Genomic DNA, 22,463 nt, shown 5'->3' on the forward strand with positions numbered 1-22,463 from the left:
TGCTACGTAGCTCATGCCTTCTTTAAAGACTGTGTTACCAATGTCTATCATTGCTTTGTCTAGGGTAAGACCTTGTGATTTATGAATGGTGACTCCGTATGCAAGAGGTAGAGAAAATTGTTCTCTGCGTATATACATGTCTTTGAAGAGAAGGAATCGAGCTGTTGAGCGTCCTATCCTTTTTCCTTCTGAAAGTTTGTCAAAGAGAATATTGACAAACTGAATTTTGTTGTCACGTAGGTATGTTTGAAAGCCAACAACTGTACCCAGTGCTCCATTAACTAGTCCTTGATCCACATCAAGGTTACGTTTAAGCATTACTCTGCAATTTTAGGATAATTTTAATATCTTTTCCGACCCAGCTGCGTTGGAGATTGAATTTTCTATACTATGTAGTCTTGTTGTGGCTTGCTCACACATGGGTAGTGTCATACCATGTACATCTAGTTTGTCTGTGGCGCTAATTTCCATTATTGGTTGCATTTCTTTATTTAACATTATTTCATTGCATTTGAAAGAAGTTGCATGAGTTGGCATTAAGGCCATACAATTGACATTTTTATGGGCTAATTGTTCCATAACATCTGTAGCACATGCATTATCGCCATAAAGTGCATCAATGTGCCAGGTTTTCAATATTGCTTGTGCTTCTTTAGATAGTATACCAACTCTAATACTTTTTAAGATGTTGGTATAAGTGAGATCTGCAGATTGCCGCATGTTTTCTGTTAATTCTCTGTATTGGAAATGTTGCCAAAGGCTGACATTTCCAATGCTGCCAACAGTTTTACGGCAGAGTTTGTGTCCTAATGTTTTAAAAATAGGCTCACCTTTTACTGGTGTCAATTGAAGAAGATCTCCGAAAACAATAATGTGATTTGCTGCAAAGAGCTCTTCATAGTTTTTTTTGAGTACTTCTTGTAATCTGAGGTGAATCAAAGCCAACATTAGGTTGGACACCATGGTCACTACATCTATTAGAAGCATTTTCATTTGTTTCAATACTCTGCATAGTTTCATTGCAGCTTCTGTAGAAAGTTTGTAATAGTCTAATTTGTTTTGGTGTTCTACTGGCAGGAGTAGTAATCGGTTTAAAGTGACAGCACCTATGTTGTAGGCAGCTAAACCTGTGGGGGCAGTGACAACAGCAGACAGTTTGTTGTTTTTCAATTTTTGAAGGTACTTACAGATGATTTTGATTAGGAATGTTTTGCCAGAACCAGCTTCACCACTGACGTACAATAGTATAGGTTTGTAATCTTGGCAGGTGCATTCTTTGTTTTCTTGCTGTACACCATGTGCAATTTCTTTTGTTACTTCTTGAAAAATGCTACATTGCTCATTGCTTAGGATTGATTGTAGTATAGTTAAGTCTTCTTTATCTTCATACTGACATATGGTGTTTTCTACTTTTATCATAGATAATTCTGCCTCATTTGTTATTAGTGGCACTCTCAGTGGTTCTTGGCTTCATGTTACAGAATGTTGACTACTGTCAGGAGTGTCCTTATCTAGTTGGGCCTGGAGTTCTTCTTCATGTTGCTGTTCATTGTGCAACATTGTTTTGTACTGTGTAAAGTTTACATCAGTTATACTGCTTTCATTTGCTTTGAAAGCGTCTTCATTTGAGTCATAGTTATCTAGTATGTCTTCTTCTTTTCTCCATGGTTTAAAGAGTTGTAGCAGGGACATGTAATATACTTCTTTATGTTGAGGAGTCTTTAATGACATTTTGATATGATTAATTAAATTTGGTTTGGTGAGTTTTACTAAGCTGCCTTCACAGTTTGTCACTCTGTATTTACTGTTTGAATTATGATGCTCTCATATAAATTAAGTTGTTGAAGGGGTTTTGGTATTGGACATAATTCAAAATTATTTGTGATAGCCCGTGAAGGAGTTTGGTTGTTGTCAAGTTTTGTAGTGCAGTAACTACAAAGTATTATGGGGTCAGTTATTTCTTATTTGTTTTCTGCTATAAGGTAGAGAGCTAATTCAAACCATTTAGAATCTTCATTGTCTTCTATTTTGTATGATAGGTCTACAGTTTTTGTGTTTTGTAGTTCTGCGGCAACATACACACACATGGTTTGGTACTTCAGCTGATGTACTTTTAAATGTTAGTATTTATTTTTTGTATGTGTGTAGTAAAAGGTTGCCATGTGTAGAATTGTTACTAATTTGGTTTCAGCTATTTCATTCTGTAAGTGGGTTTCACTTCCAAAATATTTTTTTGGGATAAAGTCGATTTCATCTAGTAGGTCTTTTGCTGTACCATGTAGAAGAATGTTATTTAAATTGGCTAGTGCTAAAGCAGGACTTTTAGCATAGTACAGTTTATAAACTAGATTTTTTATAGTTGAATGATGTGTTGATATCCTTTTGATATCATGGAAGGTGGTTTTGCAAGTAGGTCCTGTAATGCAGGCCAATGAATGTCCTTGTAGTCCTGTGTACTTGCGTACTTGACAGGTATCCATATTTTGCAGTAGTTTAATTTTGATTTTGTCTTTGCTTTTCACATATTGATTGAGGAATTGGCGTAAAGACTTGGAAAATTGTTTGGGAATGTTACACATTAACGTGCATGGCCATTTGTACACTAGACGTTCTGATTCAGTTGAATGGAGGGGTAATTCTAAGTTTTCAGGACATATTTTTGTAAGGAGTACTTCTTGTTCCATTATGGTATTATTAACTTTTTCATAACCTCGACCACTGCTATGTATGGCAATTGTATGTGTTTACTTTTGTTTGTATGCTTCTTCATTAAAGTATGGTTCTGTGCTCGTAGTGTGACTCCATTCACCTCCGCAGATACGTAAGAAGTTCTTTCTGTTGACATTTCGTTTATTTAGAAGTCTTTTTTTTAATTTAGTTATTAGTTTTGTTAGTGGTTTCGTTTTGTTTAACACTAAAATAAATAACTTTCTTTTGAGAAGAATTGCACTGTCTATCAACGCTTCTAAGATTAATTTCCTACGATAGGTTTTAAGCGTTGAACCTGGTTTCTCTCCTGTTTTTATAAGATTTTGAATGACTTTGTGACGGAACATTTTGGCTAAAATACTTTTCTTGGTATGCTTACTTTGAACTATATCAAGATTTAAAGAAGCAGTTTTATCTGTAGTGATAACTGATTTTCTACTAATTGTTTGTTGGTTTGGTTTACATTTTGATAGAGGAGGCAAAGTTTTTGTACTTGAAACTTCTTTTGTTTCACTAAATGACTGTATTAGCTGTTTTGTTTCAACTTTTTTTACAAATTGTGCTAGAGATGGATGCTTATGTTGGACACTTTTATTTTCATTTGCTCTACTTCTGCGTTGCTTTCTACGGACTTGATTTTTGGTAGGCATTCTTTAGGGTCTGTTGAAAAAATAAAGAAGGTATGAGTTGGGGTGTTCTGCAATGTATGTGTGCTGTGTGCATGAGTGTTTGAGTAAGATGATAAAGATGTATGTAATGGTGTGTGATTGTGCATTGGGCAACTACAACTAGTATGGATGGGTATTCTTGAATTAATTTGTTACTAAACTGGGGTTCACATGACAGAAAAAAGTAAGCTAGTGGTGTGGAGAAGTACAAATAGTAAATCTACTGCAACACAATTAAAATAGTTGTTTGTTCTATAACATCAAAATTCTAGCGGCAGAGTTGGGTAATTTGTGTGTTGAAAAATAGGAATTCGTGGGCCATTCTGGCTGTAAATTGCTGTTTAAGAAATGGGGATTTTTAGACAGAATGGTGCACAATCTCTATTTTTAGGCACAGAAATAGCATGAATTAACCTTACAGTGTGTTTGAGTAATAATACAAATATTATGCTGGTATGCAACTTACTTTTTTTCTAAAATGAGCAGGTTACTTCTTAGTTGTTCTTTGTACTTCAAATTCGGCTGCTTCTTTTCAGGAGAATGGTCTTCACTGCAATTGTAAAAGAAACAAATTAATGATTTTGTTTGTATATAGCACAGTTTTTTAATTTAGACATTGATTATTTTAATTGACATCCTCAGCACCTTCCTCAAAACCATTAAAACTATCTTATTCACATAAGATACGTCGTACCAGTTGAATACATATCATATGTTCTTAATGAATAAACTGTATTGCAATGACAAACTGTAGCACACAAAATATCTTTACTATGCCTTATGAAATTCATAATGTACCAGTGAATACCACTATTCCTGTAACTAAGCTCTTGCAAGTAATAGTGCCTCAATGTCATGGGCTGCTTGCGCTATATAAATATAAGTAAGTAAATAAATAAATAAATACATAAATGTTTATATTATTGTACAAGTATTGTTGTTTGAGAATTGAACATAGTGTGTGCATGCAATTTTGTTTGATTATATGCAGTCTATATATTTTATTTAAAAAATGTTACTTCAACATGCTTTGAATATGTGTGTGTAAAAAGAAATTAAATAGTATAAAGGTTGGAAAAAAAGACAGTAAGTTCATTTTACAGATTATACAAGGTAAAAGTCAGTTAATCTGTTTATATGAAATTAGAAGAATTGTACATGTACTTTACAGAAAATATGCATACCTGTAGTTTGTGTTCATGCATATGGATATGCATGGAGCGGCAAGTAGAAATCTTGGAGACTTGTACAGTATTTCTTGTAGAAGGTGCTTTCCAATGAAATGACACTTGTACTCAAGAGAGATTCACAGTACATTTGCAGTGCTGATCTATGATGATGCAGTTAGATGTAGAGGTCTTCTATGTGATTGGTAGATGGTCATGTGACTTCTTAGCTACATCCAATGAGTGAATGGCACAGAGAGTGGACTGGAAATGGTAGAAGGGCTGTCCATGTTACGATATGTCCGCGGACATGGCAGTAGTTCGCGGACATCGGGTGTTATATCTGGGGATTTTTACAAATGCAAAATAGAATGAGCATAGAAAGGGATTGGCCAGGAAAGTTTAGTTGTGTGTTGTGCCAGTAGAGAGTTTCTCAGATACTCTTTTTGCTGAGAGAAGAACATATAGCTATGGCGTTTGTTTAAAAAAACAGATTGTTTGGATTTTGGGAGATTCGTGGATACATTGGTTGAAGGTGCACGCAGAAAGCTGTGGAGTAGCTGTAGATCTTGGATTTCCACATGTGGAAGTACACTGGCATGGAGTACGTGGAATGAAGTGGTTGGATTTGCTACCTCTCTGTGCTACTTTGGAGACAGAGCAACACCCAGATATAATTATAATTCATTGTGGAGGGAACAGTTTAGGACATGTGTCTGGAATTTATTTGCAATTTGCAACGAAAGAAGGACTTGGAAAGTTCATGGACATGTTTCCAAATTCACAAGTAATTTTTTCACGGATTGCGCAGAGACAAATGTGGCTTTGTTCTTCTTCATTTGGTCCACAAATGGAGAAAGCAAGGCACAATGTCAATAAGGCTGTGTGTGCCTTTCTAAGAGATTTTGGCATGTCCTCTTTTCACAGTGAAAATATTATGTTTCGTAGTACATACATTTTTCGCAGTGATGGAGTCCATCTATGGCAGTCAGATTTTTCAAAGATATATACAAAATGCATTGCGACCTTTTTTAGAATTACAGCATCCATTTTGTAGTAGGTGTTGAGTATTTATAATTTTTCAAACACAAACACCACCAAAAGGCTCTTTTCAGAGCCACCACTTCCTCCCAGACAAAATCGCAATGGTTATGATCGGGTAGCACCGCAAAATTTTAGATGTCCGTGGACTGTCCACAGACATCTGACAAATACAAAGGGCCCTGCTTCATTTATTTTCACTTCTATTTTTTAACTGTGAAAGGCGGCTCTGAAAAGAGTCTTATTTTTTTGATCTTTGCTGTTTTATATTTTTTTTTATTTTTTTATACAAGACACACTAGGAGAGGAGGGGAAAGGAGTCCAAAGGGGGACACCAACCACAGGGATAAGAAAGGGCGTTGTGAGAGAGGAAGATGTAGAGTCGGTTTTATTTGGGTTTTGAGCAGATCTTCTCATGCTCTGAGACAATAGTCTCAAAAGCACTGCAAAGTTGCTCCCCCCTGAAGAGTACTGCATCGCAGTACATACACACAATTGTGACCCTCAAAAGGTAAGGGTCATCAGCATTGTGTATGGCCTGTGAGGCAGCTTGAGTAATACGCTGTCCCACAGGAGTGTTCCTTGTGATGACAGGATCAGAAACGGAGGATGAAGTAGAGGAAGTGAACCTGCTACGCTCCTCACAAGGTACAACCCTGCGAATGCCCCCAGTGTGAAATGACCTTAGGTGTCGCTTCATGATAGTGGTCCCAAAACTGTACGAACCAAGCCTCCTGCGACTGAGTACCATTTTGCACTCGTTGAAGGTGACTTGGTTTGCACGAGCCTTAGGACCATTCCCACGAATGGTAAATAACTGCCACACCCAAGACTCACGCCGTAGTAGGGAGTTCAACTACCTCATCCTCTGCATCCTCACTCCTGTTCCCTTCTTCAGGCCCTTGGGGAGGTGGTGGTGGTGGAGGGGGTGGGGGTGGTGCTGAGGCAGATGCAGCACCAGGTGGCAGCAGTGCAGCCATGGATGCCATCAGGTTCAAGATGGAAATCTGCAGGTGGCAGTAAAATACGCTGTGCTCTGTAGAATAGCCAGAAACACAATGAGAATAAACTCTACGGCGTGGTCTTTTATGGGGGTGCTTGTACGCGGTTCGTGGACATGCGCGCAGTCTGCGGACAGATCGAACACAAAAAAAGGGTTCAAAAAGTTTTAAAAAGTACGTAGAAACTCAGAATTAGTATGTGGGACTTGTGCTATGGTGAGTTTTTATTGAAAAATATTGTGGATTACTTGAAAATGTACTTTTAAATTGTTTGGGGACACGAACAGTGTCCGCATTCAGAACACACGATCAGTGTGGGCGCGGTCACATGATCGCTTTGCGAACATGTCCGCGAAGGGAGCGGCTGTCTGCAGGACACCAAAGGCACGAACATTGGTTTGCGCATGCGCGTTGATGTTCTACGGACACTGTTCGTGTCCTGAAGTAATTAAAGGTGCGTCACACTTCAAACAAACAGTTACAGACAACGTTTGTTCTTAGAACAGTTTCAACTTGCTTGCGAACAATACAGACAGACATAGCGTTCTCAGGACACCTCCATTTTATGTATTTATGCACATTTGAGGACTCCACATGTGTTCTTAGAACAGTTTCAACTTGGTTGCAAACATTACGGACGGGCATAGCGTCCTCAAGAGACCCCTATTTTGTTTATTTACGAACATTTCAGGACACCGCGTTTGTTCTTAGAACAGTTTCAACTTGCATGCAAATATTACAGAGAGGTATAGTGTTCTAAGGACACCCCTATTTCGTTTATTTACAAACCTTATAGGGCACATGATGTGTTCTTAGAACAGTTTCAATCTGTCTAAGAACAAAACGGGCAGGCATGCCGTTCTCAGGACGAACATTTGAGGACACCGCGAGTGTTCTTAGAACAGTTTCAACTTGCTAGCGAACAGTATGGACAGGTGTAGTGTTCTTCAGGACACCTCCATTTTCATTTCTTCACGGACATTCTGGACACCCGTGCTGTCCGCGGACACCTAAATTAAGGGGCCGATTCATGGAACAAACGTGCACTGAAAATCCCAGCGCAAGCAGGCGCAAGGAGGCACAAGCGTGAGAAAGCAAGCGCACGCGCACGCGTGTGATTCAAGGGAGGCGCTGCGCTACTTTCCCACTGGTTGTGCGCCTAATCCGTGCCAAATCCGTGCATGGTGCATGCTGGCGCACATATCTCCAAACAGCGTGCGCTAAGCGCACAGCCAAAGCGCACATGGCGCAGTGCACACAACAAAAGCAGGCGGAACAGGGGGCGGAACATGCAGAATGGGGAATAACACGTGAAAAAGAAGGCGTAACGGGGAAGTACTTCTGGGAAGTACACAGAACGCCTACACGCACGTGAACCACACGTATTCATGGAATCGAATAGGGCAAACCGGCGCATGGGCAAAGACACGCACAGGCTTAAACACGCCCGCCACACGAAGGCAGGTGGTAGCATCCGTGCGCATTACAAAAGTGTGCAGAAATAAAAAGCATGCATATACTGAGTGGGGTATGTGTATTCCTGGGGTTTGCAGGAAGTTTCACATGCGATTTCAGCAGGGTACGTGTATTTTGGTGGTGCGCGGGAAGTTTCACACGCGATTTCAGCAGGGTACGTGTATTTTGGGTGGTGCGCGGGAAGTTTCACACGCAATTTCAGCAGGGTATGTGTATTTCGGGGGTGCGCTGGAAGTTTCACACGCAATTTCTGCAGGGTACGTGTATTTCGGGGGTGCACGGGAAGTTTCACACGTGATTTCAGCAGGGTACGTGTATTTTGGGCGTGCGTGGGAAGTTTCACACGCGATTTCAGCAGGGTACGTGTATTTCGTGAGATTTTATTTTACATTTCCTTTGGATTTGCGTTGTTGGAGGGTGACTTTGGACTGTTTTTCTTTCTAATTTTTTTGGATTGGTTATCATTTTCATTCAATCATCTTTTTCACATGCTTTTCATTTCATGTTTCATATTTTGGTATGCTTTCATTTCATTTTTGATTTTATGTACATAATACATTTTCATTTTTTAGTTCCATGTGTGGCATTCGCTCATTGGGTTAATGCATGTGAAAATGTGGGTTTACACAAGCAATGCCAACCAGTGTATGTGTGTGACGGACATGTGTTGATGTACATGGTTGACTTTTGGTTTGTGTCATGAGATCAGCATACACGTACCCTGCTGAAATCGCGTGTGAAACTTCCCGCGCACCCCCAAAATACACATACCCTGCTGAAATCACGTGTGAAATCTTTCTTCTTTTGGTATATTCCATTTTAGAACATATTGTATTTAAATGAATGGTTAGTGTGTTACATATATGAGTTACACTTCTTATGTATTACTACATATAATGTGTATGTGCGCTGGTTTGTGAATTTGTAAAATGTTAATATGTTATGATATAACAATTAAACATACCCCCCAGAGTTTTTGGGTAGTGGTGCTGTTGTCCGAACATGTCCATTACATTAAAAGAGTTTGCGGACATCAAACTCAGTAGAGGGGGTTCAGTATGTTCAATTTGATATGCACATAAATTCAGAGTTATTATTATTAAATTGTGCTACTAAAAACCTATGAAATTCAGTGAAAAAACTTTGTTAAAGGGACATTATGGTTAAGTTGTTCTACTAAAAACCTATGAAATTCAGTGAAAAAACTTTGTTAAAGGGACGTTATGGTTCCAGGTAAAACCAAAAATACCTGAATTCGCCAGTTATGGTAAGCTTAGCAACCATAACTCGCGCCACCACCGTGCACTGCAGTTACATTGCACTAATAAAAACCTATGAAATTTAGTAAAAAAACGTTGTTAAAAGGACGTTATTGTTAAGTAGCGCTACTAAAAACCTGTGAAATTCAGTAAAAAATAAACTTTGTTAAAGGGACGTTATGGTTAAGTTGCACTACTAAAAACCTATGCAATTCAGTAAAAAAACTTTGTTAAGGGGACGCCATGGTTGTAGGTAAAATCGGAAAACCCCTGAAATGTGCAAGTTATGGTAAGCTAAGCAACCATAACTCGTGCCACCACCGTGCACTGCTAAGACTAACACCCAGGACATCAAAGATGACATCACAAATATCATTGATGATATCACATGTGCATTTACATTTCATACAAGGGGTTGTGAATGTAATGTTGCCAAAAACGTATCAGGAATTATCAAGAGATGTGTAATACACTATATAGTTTATTACGCAAAGTAGTATTCTAAAGAACATTCCATTGCAGTGTGTTTTCTAGTACAGGAACCTACTCATACATAAATGTAGGTATTGGCTGCAGCATACACCACAGAGGTGCTATATTTGTAATTTTCCAAACTTATATAAAAAAACGGTGAATGCTTCTGTATCACACTTTTCCGTACTGTGAAACATGCAGTAAGTAGATAATAATGCATTACTTACAACATATGTTTACTAATACACACAAACCATAAATAGAGTACAATGCATACAAATATGGGGCATATATATGGAGAGTACAATAAGCAACTTAACCATAATGTCTCTTTAACAAAGTTTTTTTTTACTGAATATATAATCCATAATCCACACCAAACTTTGCAAAAAAAAGTATATGGCCCACTCTGAATATTTTTTTGCAAAGTTTGGTGAGGTTTGGTCCAGGGGGGGCAAAGTTATAGGGGGGGTCCCAAAATTGTTTTTTTTCCCATAGACTGGAACCGCTGGATGGATTTTCACCAAATTTGGACCAGGAGCAGTGGCTTGGTCCCAAAAGCGTGCTTTTGCAAATTTGGTGAAAATCTGTCCAGTAGTTTTTTTTAAATGACCAAAAAGTAGGTCAGAAAAAATTAGTGATATCTGTGTTTGCTTCGCGGACACACTTCCCTGTTCGCTACGCGGACAAGACGGTGATTGGGCAAGCAGCTTGCGTGATGTCCGCGGACATCTGACATGCTTTTCTATTGGCTGCCATGAAGCGTGCAGTGCGTCTATTTTCAGAGACGCCTGCCATCTTTGTTTATCGGAGCGGGATCTGCTGCCTGCACAGTGTAGATGTGGGATGCGTCGGCTCTGCATCGACCCTGCATCGGCCACAAAAAGGCGGTTCCCCCCACCCCCCTTCTCATGGCCCATGTCTCCCATGTTCCCCCCCTCGCTGATTCTCTGTGTGTTCCTCCCACCCCCGCTCATGCTCCGTTTCTATTTCCCGTTCCCCCGCTCATGTCCCGTGTCTCCCTCCTTCCCCCCACTCATGCCCTGTGCCTCCCTACTGTTCCACCCACCCCCCGCTCATGCCCTGTGTGCCTCTCCCCTTCCCCCCGCTCATGCCCCGTGTCGCTCTCCCCTTCCCCCCCACACCCCGCTCATGTCCCGTGTCTCCCTCCTTTCCCCCACCCCCCGCTCATGCCCCGTGTGTCTCTCCCCTTCCCCCCCACCCCCAGCTCATGCCCCGTGTGTCTCTCCCTTCCCCCCCACCCCTCGCTCATGCCCCGTGTGTCTCTCCCCTTCCCCCCACCCCCGCTCATGCCCCGTGTCTCCCTCCTTTCCCCCCACCCCACCGCTCATGCCCCGTGTGTCTCTCCCCTTCCCCCCACCCCCCGCTCATACCCTGTGTCTCCCTACTGTTCCAACCAACCCCCGCTCATGCCCCGTGTCTCTCTCCCCTTCCCCCCACCCCCTGCTCATGCCCCGTGTGTCTCTCCCCTTCCCCCCACCCCCCGCTCATGCCCCGTGTGTCTCTCCCCTTCCCCCCACCCCCTGCTCATGCCCCGTGTCTCCCTCCTTTCCCACCACCCCCCGCTCATGCCCCGTGTGTCTCTCCCCTTCCCCCAACCCCCGCTCATGCCCCGTGTCGCTCTCCCCTTCCCCCCCACCCCCCGCTCATGTCCCGTGTCTCCCTCCTTTCCCCCCACCCCCCGCTCATGCCCCGTGTCTCCCTCCTTCCCCCCACCCCACCGCTCATGCCCCCTGTGTATCTCGCCTCCCCCCACTCCCCGCTAATGCCCCGTGTCTCTCCCCTTCCCCCCACCCCCGCTCATGCACCGTGTCTCTCTCCACTTCCCCCACACCCCCTGCTAATGCCCCGTGTGTCTCTCCCCTTCCCCCCACCCATGCCCCTTGTGTCTCTCCCCTTCCACCCCAATCACAGCTCACGCCCCGTGTGTCTCTCCCCTCCCCTCCCACCCCGCTCATGCCCTGTGTCTCCCTACTGTTCCCCCCACCCCCCGCTCATGCCCTGTGTCTCTCTCCCATTCCCCCCAGCCCCCGCTCATGCCCCGTGTGTCTCTCCCCTTCCCCCCCACCCCCTGCTCATGCCCCGTGTCTCCCTCCTTTCCCACCACCCCCGCTCATGCCCCGTGTGTCTCTCCCCTTCCCCCTCACTCCCTGCTCATGCCCCGTGTCTCCCTCCTTTCCCACCACCCCCCGCTCATGCCCTGTGTGTCTCTCCCCTTCCCCCTCACCCCCCGCTCACGCCCTGTGTGTCTCTCCCCTTCCCCCCACCCCTTGCTCATGCCCCGTGTCTCCCTTCTTTCCCCCCACCCCCGCTCATGCCCCGTGTGTCTCTCCCCTTCCCCCCTTGCCCCTCCCCCCCGCTCATGCCCCGTTTGTCCCTTCCCTTCCCCCGACCCCCACTCATGCCCCGTGTGTCTCTCCCCTTCCCCCCACCCCCCGCTCATGCCCCGTGTGTCTCTCCCCTTCCCCCCACCCCCTGCTCATGCCCCGTGTCTCCCTCCTTTCCCACCACCCCCCGCTCATGCCCCGTGTGTCTCTCCCCTTCCCCCAACCCCCGCTCATGCGCTGTGTCTCTCTCCCCTTCCCCCCAGCCCCCGCTCATGCCCCGTGTGTCTCTCCCCTTCCCCCCACCCCCTGCTCATGCCCCATGTCTCCCTCCTTTCCCACCACCCCCCGCTCATGCCCCGTGTGTCTCTCCCCTTCCCCCTCACCCCCCGCTCACGCCCTGTGTGTCTCTCCCCTTCCCCCCACCCCCTGCTCATGCCCCGTGTCTCCCTTCTTTCACCCCACCCCCCGCTCATACCCCATGTGTCTCTCCCCTCCCCCCACCCCCCTCTAATGCCCCGTGTCTCTCCCCTTCCCCCAACCCCCGCTCATGCCACGTGTCTCTCTCCCCTTCCCCCCACCCCCGCTCATGCCCCGTGTGTCTCTCCCCTTCACCCTCACCCCCTGCTCATGCACCGTGTGTCTCTCCCCTTCCCCCCACCCCCGCTCAGGCCCCGTGTCTCCCTACTGTTCCCCCCACCCCCGCTCATGCCCTGTGTCTCTCTCCTCTTCCCCCCACCCCCGGTCATGCCCTGTGTGTCTCTCCCCTTCCCCCCCCACCCCCTGCTCATGCCCCGTGTGTCTCTCCCCTTCCCCCCACCCCCGCTCATGCCCCGTGTGTCTCTCCCCTTCCTCCCACCCCCGCTCATGCCTCATGCCCCATGTCTCTCTCCCCTTCCCCCCACCCCCCGCTCACGCCCGTGTGTCTCTCCCCTTAGCCCCACCCCCCCGCTCATGCACCATGCCTCCCTCCTTTCCCCCACCCTCGGTCATGCCCCATGTGTCTCTCCCCCCATCCCCCGCTCATGCCCCGTGTGTCTCTCCCCTTCCCCCCACCCCCCGCTCATGCCCCGTGTGTGTCTCTCCCCTTCTCCCCAACCCCCCGCTCATGCCCCATGTCTCCCTACTGTTCCCCCACCCCCTGCTCATGCCCCGTGGCTCTCTCTACTTCCCCCCACGCCCCGCTCATGCCCGTGTCTCTCTCCACTTCCCTCCCACCCCCTGCTCATGCCCCGTGTCTCCCGTTACCCCCCACCCCCTGCTCATGACCTGTCTCACATGTTACCCCCCACCTCCCGCTCATGCCCGTGTCTCCCTTGTGTTACCTCCCCACCCATGCCGTCTCCCCTGTTACCCGCCACCCCCCGCTCATGCCCGTGTCTCTCTTGTGTTACCCACCACCCCCCACTCATGCCCCGTGTCTCCCTTGTGTTACCCCCCCACCCCCGCTCATGCCCCATGTCTCCCTCGTGCTACCCCCACCCCCGCTCATGCCCGTGTCTCCCTTGTGTTACCTCCCCACCCATGCCGTCTCCCCTGTTACCCGCCACCCCCCGCTCATGCCCGTGTCTCCCTTGTGTTACCCCCACCCCCTGCTCATGCCCCATGTCTTTCCCCTCCCTCTCACCTCCCGCTCATGCCCCGTGTCTCCCTCCTTTCCCCCCGCCCCCCGCTCATGACCCGTGTGTCTCTCCCCTCCCCCCAACCCCCGCTCATGCACCGTGTGTCTCTTCCCTTCCCCCACCTCCCCGCTCATGCCCCGTGTGTCTCTCCCCTTCCCCCACCCCACCCCCCGCTCATACCCGTGTCTCTCTCCCCTTCCCCCCACCCCCCGCTTATGCCCCGTGTCTCACTAGTGTTCCCCCACCCCCGCTCATGCCCCGTGTCTCCCCTGTTCCCCCCCACCCGCTGCTCATGCCCCGTGTCTCTCTCGTGTTCCCCCCACCCCCGCTCATGCCCCATGTTTCCTTCCTTTTCCCCCCCACCCCCTGCTCATGCCCCGTTTGTGCCTTGTTCCCTCTCACCCCCCGCTCATGCCCATGTGTCTCCCTGTACCCCCCCACCCCCCGCTCATGCCCTGTTGTGTTCTCTTTATACACTCCACCTTCCCTTTCCATGGTGGCCATCTTGGTAAAAGATGTTCCTTCCTACACTCTCCCCTTCCCCCCCACCCCCCGCTCATGCCCCGTGTGTGTCTCTCCCCTTCTCCCCAACCCCCCGCTCATGCCCCATGTCTCCAAACTGTTCCCCCACCCCCTGCTCATGCCCCGTGTCTCTCTCTACTTCCCCCCACGCCCCGCTCATGCCCGTGTCTCTCTCCACTTCCCTCCCACCCCCTGCTCATGCCCCGTGTCTCCCGTTACCCCCCACCCCCTGCTCATGACCTGTCTCACATGTTACCCCCCACCCCCCGCTCATGCCCCGTGTCTCTCTTGTGTTACCCACCACCCCCCGCTCATGCCCCGTGTCTCCCTTGTGTTACCCCCCCACCCCCGCTCATGCCCCATGTCTCCCTCGTGCTACCCCCACCCCCGCTCATGCCCGTGTCTCCCTTGTGTTACCTCCCCACCCATGCCGTCTCCCCTGTTACCCGCCACCCCCCGCTCATGCCCGTGTCTCCCTTGTGTTACCCCCACCCCCTGCTCATGCCCCATGTCTTTCCCCTCCCTCTCAGCCCCCGCTCATGCCCCGTGTCTCCCTCCTTTCCCCCCGCCCCCCGCTCATGACCCGTGTGTCTCTCCCCTCCCCCCAACCCCCGCTCATGCACCGTGTGTCTCTTCCCTTCCCCCACCTCCCTGCTCATGCCCCGTGTGTCTCTCCCCTTCCCCCACCCCACCCCCCGCTCATACCCGTGTCTCTCTCCCCTTCCCCCCACCCCCCGCTTATGCCCCGTGTCTCACTAGTGTTCCCCCACCCCCGCTCATGCCCCGTGTCTCCCCTGTTCCCCCCCACCCGCTGCTCATGCCCCGTGTCTCTCTCGTATTCCCCCCACCCCCGCTCATGCCCCATGTTTCCTTCCTTTTCCCCCCCACCCCCTGCTCATGCCCCGTTTGTGCCTTGTCCCCTCTCACCCCCCGCTCATGCCCATGTGTCTCCCTGTACCCCCCCACCCCCCGCTCATGCCCTGTTGTGTTCTCTTTATACACTCCACCTTCCCTTTCCATGGTGGCCATCTTGGTAAAATATGTTCCTTCCTACACCGGGACGCCGGAGGTGTCCCGGTGTAGTAAGGAAAATCTTTTTTTTTACCACCCGGGGTTCCCACTTTGAGGACCTAAGATGCTAGTGGTCTTCATCTATTGAAAAGGATGTTATGGTGACGTTGCAATAATAAAAACCTATAAAATTCAGTAAAAAGAAAATGTGTTACAGGGACGTTATGGTTAAGTTACACTAATAAAGACCTATGAAATTCAATGAAATAACTTTGTTAAAGGGACGTTATGGTTTAGTTGCGCTACTAAAAACCTATGAAATTCAGTGAAAAAACTTTGTTAAAGGGACGTTATGGTTAAGTTGCGCTACTAAAAACCTATGAAATTCAGTGAAAAAACTTTGTCAAAGGGACGTTATGGTTCCAAGTAAAACCGAAAAAACCTTGAAATTCGCCAGTTATGGTAAGCTAAGCAACCATAACTCGCGCCACCACCGTGCACTGTTAAGACTAACACCCAGGACATCAATGATGACATCACAAATGCGGGAGTGCGGAGAGGAGAGTGTCAAAGCTTATGACAGAGCTGGCCGTGAACCATGTCTCGGTGAGACCGATGACATCAAGGTCAAATTCCTGAAGGAGGCAGCAACTGTCAGAGGAGTGTTTGACAGCCGAACATGAGTTTAGAGTGACAATATGGAAACAGTTGCCATCCTTTACCCGGGAGGGGTACAAATCAGAGGTATGCCCTGCAGAGGTGTAGAAGAAGCCTGAGGGGGAGCAGAAGCTGCAGGAGGAGAGGGCAAGGTAGCCAAGAAGGAGACAGCAGGGGGAGGCGAGGAAGCCGTGGAGGGGAGTGAGGGCACAGCAGGAGAAGAAAGGAAATTGATGAGGCGCGGGAAGCATCTATCAAAGAGAAGAAGGTTGGCTTTAGGGCCTTGGACCAAGATGGTACCATGCAAGTAAACATTAATGATGAACTTAGAGGAGTGGAAGGATTCCAGGAGGGTCTCCCTCCAGGTGCCTCCATTAATGGGAGAAGAAGAGAAAGGAGAGAGCACAGATACCATAGGTAGGGTCCATACGTCTGGTGAAGGAAGAACAAAGAGGATGTTGGTGAGGGTTTGCCTGGCAGAGGTACTGGTATAGGTATCAGCAATAGGGAGGCCTTGGTTGGAGACCAGGATATCCTTATTAAACTTCTTCCCCCCAGATTTATTGAGGAGAGCAGGATAGTCAATAGAGAATCAGTTAGAAAAGATAGGGGAGACAGATAGGGAGAGGGGAGTGGGGACGTGTGGGAGGGGGTGGAGAGAACAATAGGGAAGGCCAAAGGGTGGGGTGCAAGCAGACAAGACAAGTAGACAAGATGACAGGGGCTTAATTAAAGGTAGAAAAGTTTGCTAGATGAAAGTTTGGCTAGGAGGCAAAAACCACAAGACAGCACTACTTTCATAATGCAATTTAGATATGGCAGCAACATACCTAAGTCTGAGTGAGAGTCCTGCATAGTGGGAAAAAAGGCCTAGGTTTCACAATGCAATTTTAAATACTTAATGCAATTTAGATACCGGAGAAATGCAGAGGGGGTGCCAGGGGGGAATAAAAGGCAGCAGCATAGGTGCATCAAACAGCAAGTGTGGGTGCAAACGGGTGGTGGGGCGATGGTTGCACAGGACAGGGTGGCGTTGGGGTACAGGGGCCACGGGAACAGGCTTATATGCGGGTTCGGGAGCACGATAGAGAAAGGCAACGTCTAAAGCTGGATTTCCATAATGGTTTCATATGAGTCGGCAGCTGTGCAGAAAATGTATGCAACTGTAGGTTTAAAGAAGGGTTCATAATACTGTGTTCGCTGACTTACCCCCAACCCACCCACCAACCACATAGTAATGGTTCTCAGTGCTCAACTGACACTGAGCAGCAATGTTCGAGAAGCATGTTTAATTGTGTGAACCACCTCTCTGTATACTCTGGCAACAAGCCAGACTGCGACCTTGTGCGATGGGACCCTCCAACCCTGAGGATGGCGAGTACAGATTTGGTGCTAGGGTCCGAAAGAATTATGGAAAACTTGTGCTGGGAAAGCGGCCTGTGCTCATGGCATCCCCAAACAAGCCAAACCTGAAATCAGACCGAGACGCACACTTCCCTGCATAAGACAAGGAACGCAAACAAACAATGGACAATTTCGCCGTGACCTTGTCTCTGAAACACAAGTGGCTCCTGCGCTCGGTTCCAGCAGCGGCCGCATTCACATGAACATTGCAGTTTGCATTGTTTGAGGACAGGGTTTAATTCATGCTTTCTCATGCAGGTTGAAAATTGTTGTCCTGGGGACATTCCGCAGACCACTTCAATCTCAGGAGTCGAGTTGAACTCGCCTTTTATTTTCCTGGCTGAGCTTTTCTCTTTTGCTGTTTAAAATGTGGATGTGCGCAAAACCTCAACTGCGTTTCCACCCTTAAATGCAGAGAGTTGGGGTGATCCGCGTTGAAGCAAGCCTGTTTTTTTTTATGTATGTACTTGCGTTTGGACCTCTGAAATGTCATTTAAGTTAAGTTCTATTAAGTTTCGTTTTTCACAGTAAGATTGCCATTTCCTGGCAGCCCCACTTTTTCTCTTGTTTACATGAGAGTGTGCATTGTGCGGTTCTTAGAATTGCTAGTTTTGTCACGGATTGGAAGAATTGAACTTTGTATAATAATAAAATTATTATAATTAATTATTATACAAATACATTCAAATCCGATACTGGCCACAAATGAATCGTAAGCTCTGTGAAACTGGTTGGGAAAGGGATATAACAAACATGCCAATTGCCAAGCTTTGTACAACACCCCAACCCCCGAGCTCGGATATTGGCAAGACACTTCCAAACGAGTCTAGTTCAAGCAAACTGCAGTGGTTCGAAAGTCCCCGCTCCAAAGTCCTGGTGTCTCGGTACATCTTCAACAGATAATGTACGTGCACAGTGGAGTTTATGCTGACACACACACGTGTTTCAAATTCCACTGTAAGGTGGCTCTGAGAGACACGGAGATAAACAACATGTGATATGTAAGCCTCCAAGCAGACAGTAGCTCTTCTTATTCAGACATGATCCAAGCCTTTCGGTCCTCGGTGTCTAATTCTGTGTCAAATTCTGCTTACCGTATCTCCACACTGCACGTTTTCGATCAGGAAATCAGAGATCGTAAACGTCTGTTCAGGCAGCAGAAAAGAGAAGTGTTGAACCTTCCTGATCATGTCCATCATAAACAACTTATAAACCTGAGAACAAAATATAAGAATTGGGTCAAATCAAGGCATGCCTATTTATATAATACTGATAGTCAACAACTTCTGGCCGCAGTACAAAGCAAATAAATTGCCGAAAAGTGGCCCTTCCTTAATCAAGCTACGATTGGTCCGCAAGTTGTTATGCAAGCTAACAAAGTTTCTGATTCTGCCTGGCTTTCATATTTTTCTGATCTCTACAAAGTACCTGATGGTGGTATACCCCTGGACTCTGTATGTCCCCCGTCCAACTATCATATAAACTTTGATTTGGATATTTTGTTTTTCATCAAAAAGGCCGGTGCTTGGGGTCCGGATGGACTTTCTAATAACATGCTAAAAGCCCATCCTGAAATCTGGGGGCATATCTTGTTTCAAATTTTCAGCCTCATCATAATGACTCAAAAACTTCCATCCACCTGGACTCACTCCATAAGTCTATGCAGGAATGCTTGTGAATTCGAGGAGAAAACGTTGCTTTGTTAAATGCGCTTGCACAGATCTGGCCCGCTGCTTACAAGTAAAAACCTAAGGAATTCAGAATGTTACATGTGCCACACAGGGATGGGAGTGGGCAAATTCTGCATATTTCTGCCCTTGCCCTGTGAGCCCACAATTGCGCCAAAGCACCTTCTCATCAACAATGCAAGCACTCTGCCCTTCCTGAGTAATGATAATGCTGACACATATGCTTGTGGGGGTGTTGTTGACGTGTTTGGTCTCCAGTATCAAGTCAAGCGGCTGCATTCCCCCCACAGCGGACTCTTAAGACTGGAATTTCAAGTGGATTCTATCAGTCAAGCACGGCAATGCATTTTACTTTAATATATTTAGGCAGCGCATCTTCAAATATCCACTTAATTATTGATTTAGAAAAATAGCTGCACGCACAGATTCAATCCAATCTCATACATGTTTTCAAAATGGGGGTTTCAATGAACTAAGCGTGTATGAGTTGACACGAATATCTATTGTGTAAATGTTTTCTGGTGGAATATCCTCTCCCTTGGTCCGTAGGAAATGCCTTGAAACCTGATTACTGGTGACCAGGAAAGCATCCCTGCAGGTCTTCCTTGTAAAATCAAGATAACGTTTGTATGTGTCCTGGGAGACACGGAGATGCAGTGAAAGCCCCACCATGAAATACACCAGCCTAAAAAAGCGTGCATCATCTCCTTACATTATTTTAGCCTTTTCTTCGGGATCCCCGGCCCACACTGGAATCTTGACCGCCATTGTTGGAGTCCAGTGTTTCCAGGTCGAAAGGAAAAAAAACAAGCTGTATCTCCTTCAGAAACAAGCCCAAAACAAGCAGACTCCCATCAAAATAAACAGAAAAAACAAGCATACACCGTAAACGCTGCGGGTGGGTCCCAAAAGTAAGAAACTATGCACAATAAAATAAACATAGAGAAAACACACAAATACTACATACTTGCCAACCCTACAGATTTAGACAGTAGGATACTTCTTTTTAAGCAGATTTGTCTGACAGGTCCTAGTGCTTTTTACAGTGGCAGGTAATACAGTGGGCTGGTAGGTGATTACTTTGATAGGGCTCAGACCAATCCACTGACCTGACAGCTATGTGACTTTGCCCTGCACCTTTGCTGGTAAAACCATTAGCATGCATGACAACCCTCCCGATTTAGATGGGAGATTCACGATTTTTCAGTGAAAAATATTGCTATTTTTCACGTTATTCCGCCTAACATAGTTCTTTCCACAATGCGTTCCTATGGGAAATTTGTTATCTCCTGATTTCTTTTAGGGAATCTCCCTCCAGGTACGTCGGAATGTTGGCATGTATGCCTTAGGCGAACCAACAGTGAAGGCAAGCGGCAGAGCATAACACCATCGCACAGCTTCTGCCTATCAGACACAGGGGGTATCAGTTTCCATGTCTTTCATTTTTAAACGTGCACTGCAGGAATACATATGTATTGCCCATGCTGCTGCTTTAGAGCAGTGAGAAATGTTGCCTAGCAGCGCCGTATGATTAACTTCTGTAAAGTTAGGTAATTGAATTTGGAGCTAATTTACCATTCAGAATTATACATTTTTAACATTTTAACATCTTTCCATGTGCTGTTTGGTGTGCTGTGTATTGTAGAATGCTTCAAAGTGCCAACAATGTATCTTTTGTATTTTTCTGTGATGTCGTTATGTAAATTATTATTTATGAAACTAGAAAAATTTTACATCTTTTTGGTCACAGAATGTTGGCAAGTATGATAGCATGTTAGAAAAAAAGGGATTTATTAAAAATGCATTTTAATTTTCTGACAATTAGAATATTCACATTATTAGCTTTTGATGTTTCACTTCTGGTCCTTCGTCCAACTGGTCCTTGATTAGTAGGCTGTGGTGGCGGTCAGCTGGGCCCCCAGCAACGGCCCCCATGTTTCTAGTCAGCAGTCTTATAAAATGGAAATATATTCCTTTCTATATTACTCTCATTATGGGGCTTTAAATGTATGCTTCTCGGTGCTTGACTTACAAGCTGCATTTGCTGCAGCCCTTCTGTCCGTCACTGCCCTTGCGGTAAACAGACAGGTATAAGACAGGTTTTTCCACATCAGCCACTTGCTAACAAAGAAGGATTTGTAGCTTTTCGGTGGGGATTTAGTGTTTCAGCTCCCCCTGGCTGACCATCGCGTAAAAATCAGCAGCTATTAACCCCTTAACTGTTATCCACTCTAAGCAAGGGGTCCCCCAACCATCATGTTGAAATAGGTCCCTGTTATATAGTGACTGTCTGTGTGGATCTGCCATATGTGAGTGTGCGATGTCATATGGAATGTTGTGGGTGAATGATGGAATGCTGATCTGAGGGTTCCGTACTGAGGCAGGCAGTTAAAGCTCCCCTGCCTGGGTGATGGGGCCAGTGCTGATAATACTCCATACTCCTGTATTTACTTCCATGTAACTGTAACTGAAGTGTCTTGAATAAACATAATATATAACCTAAGTTAAGCCTGCAAGTCACTTCGCAACATTGGCGACGAGTTGGTCTTGAGAGAAGAATCTGCGCACAAAAGAAGGAGCTGAAGATGAAGAAACCTGCTGCGGGGGGTGCAGTAGACAGGAGGAAACAGCGGAGATCAGCACTGCCCCCACAACACAAGTAAGAGACCCATCACCCAGAGTTAAGGAGGGGAAGAGCAAGGAAACCCCACTTTATCAGGGATCAATACCTTGGATTTAAATTATGAAGCAGTATGAAGATGAAGTAGCCCCAGGTGGAAACAAGCCAAGCCAGCTATAGTGGGAAAGTCTGGTTGAGAGGTTCCACTCATGTTCCACAGCTGCTGTATGAGTCACAAAATGAAAGAAGATGCAGCTAGTGCAATGGACTTGTGGATAAAAAGGGGAGAGGTAATGGGACATTCAGCGTTTTGACAGCCCCACCAAGCAATGCCAGTGTCACTAAACAGTGAAGCGGACTGTCCCTGTAAGCCCTTTAAGAGCAGCATGTCTCGCAAAGTAACTCTCAGGTGGAGGTAAAATAAGTTTGCTGAACTGGAAGGTGTCTGCCCCAAAACTACAGTACGATTCATTCATTCCCCAAAGGAGTTAAAAGGGGGAAGCGGCAGGCAGCCGGAAGGTACAGAGCGTGGTACACATATGGAGGCGACCCATTGCAGGAAGGAATCAGTGGCAATAAGGTACTGTGTAATGCTGACCGATGTATGGCTGGCGGCAGCTGTCTGTTTGTGCTGCAAATTCTGAGATTCAGCTCTCATTATGCTACAGAGAGAGAGAAGGTGGGAGCAGGAACAATATGTGGAAAGGTACCGTTTCAAAACTGTGTATGGGCCGTGAGCGGGCGCTCTGCAAAGTTGCCTGTGTATTGACAGCTGTTGTGCAATTACCGTTAATACGGTT

General features: G+C 46.5%; 1 long non-coding RNA gene across 1 annotated transcript in view; it reads right to left on the reverse strand.

The window, feature by feature from the left end:
- The window catches only part of LOC138569058 (uncharacterized), a 153,953-nt gene extending 134,121 nt beyond the window's left edge, over positions 1-19,832 (reverse strand). Inside the window, exons 1-2 of the long non-coding RNA XR_011303092.1 lie at positions 19,756-19,832; positions 18,450-18,569 (exon numbers count right to left, since the gene is read on the reverse strand). This is a non-coding gene — a long non-coding RNA (uncharacterized lncRNA). The remainder of the gene's footprint in view (positions 1-18,449; positions 18,570-19,755) is intronic.
- Between the last annotated feature and the right edge of the window lie 2,631 nt (positions 19,833-22,463).

This window comes from Ambystoma mexicanum, chromosome 2q (genome assembly GCF_040938575.1).
Source record: "Ambystoma mexicanum isolate Mex_15411 chromosome 2q, UKY_AmexF1_1, whole genome shotgun sequence".
NCBI classification, from domain to species: Eukaryota; Metazoa; Chordata; class Amphibia; order Caudata; family Ambystomatidae; genus Ambystoma; species Ambystoma mexicanum.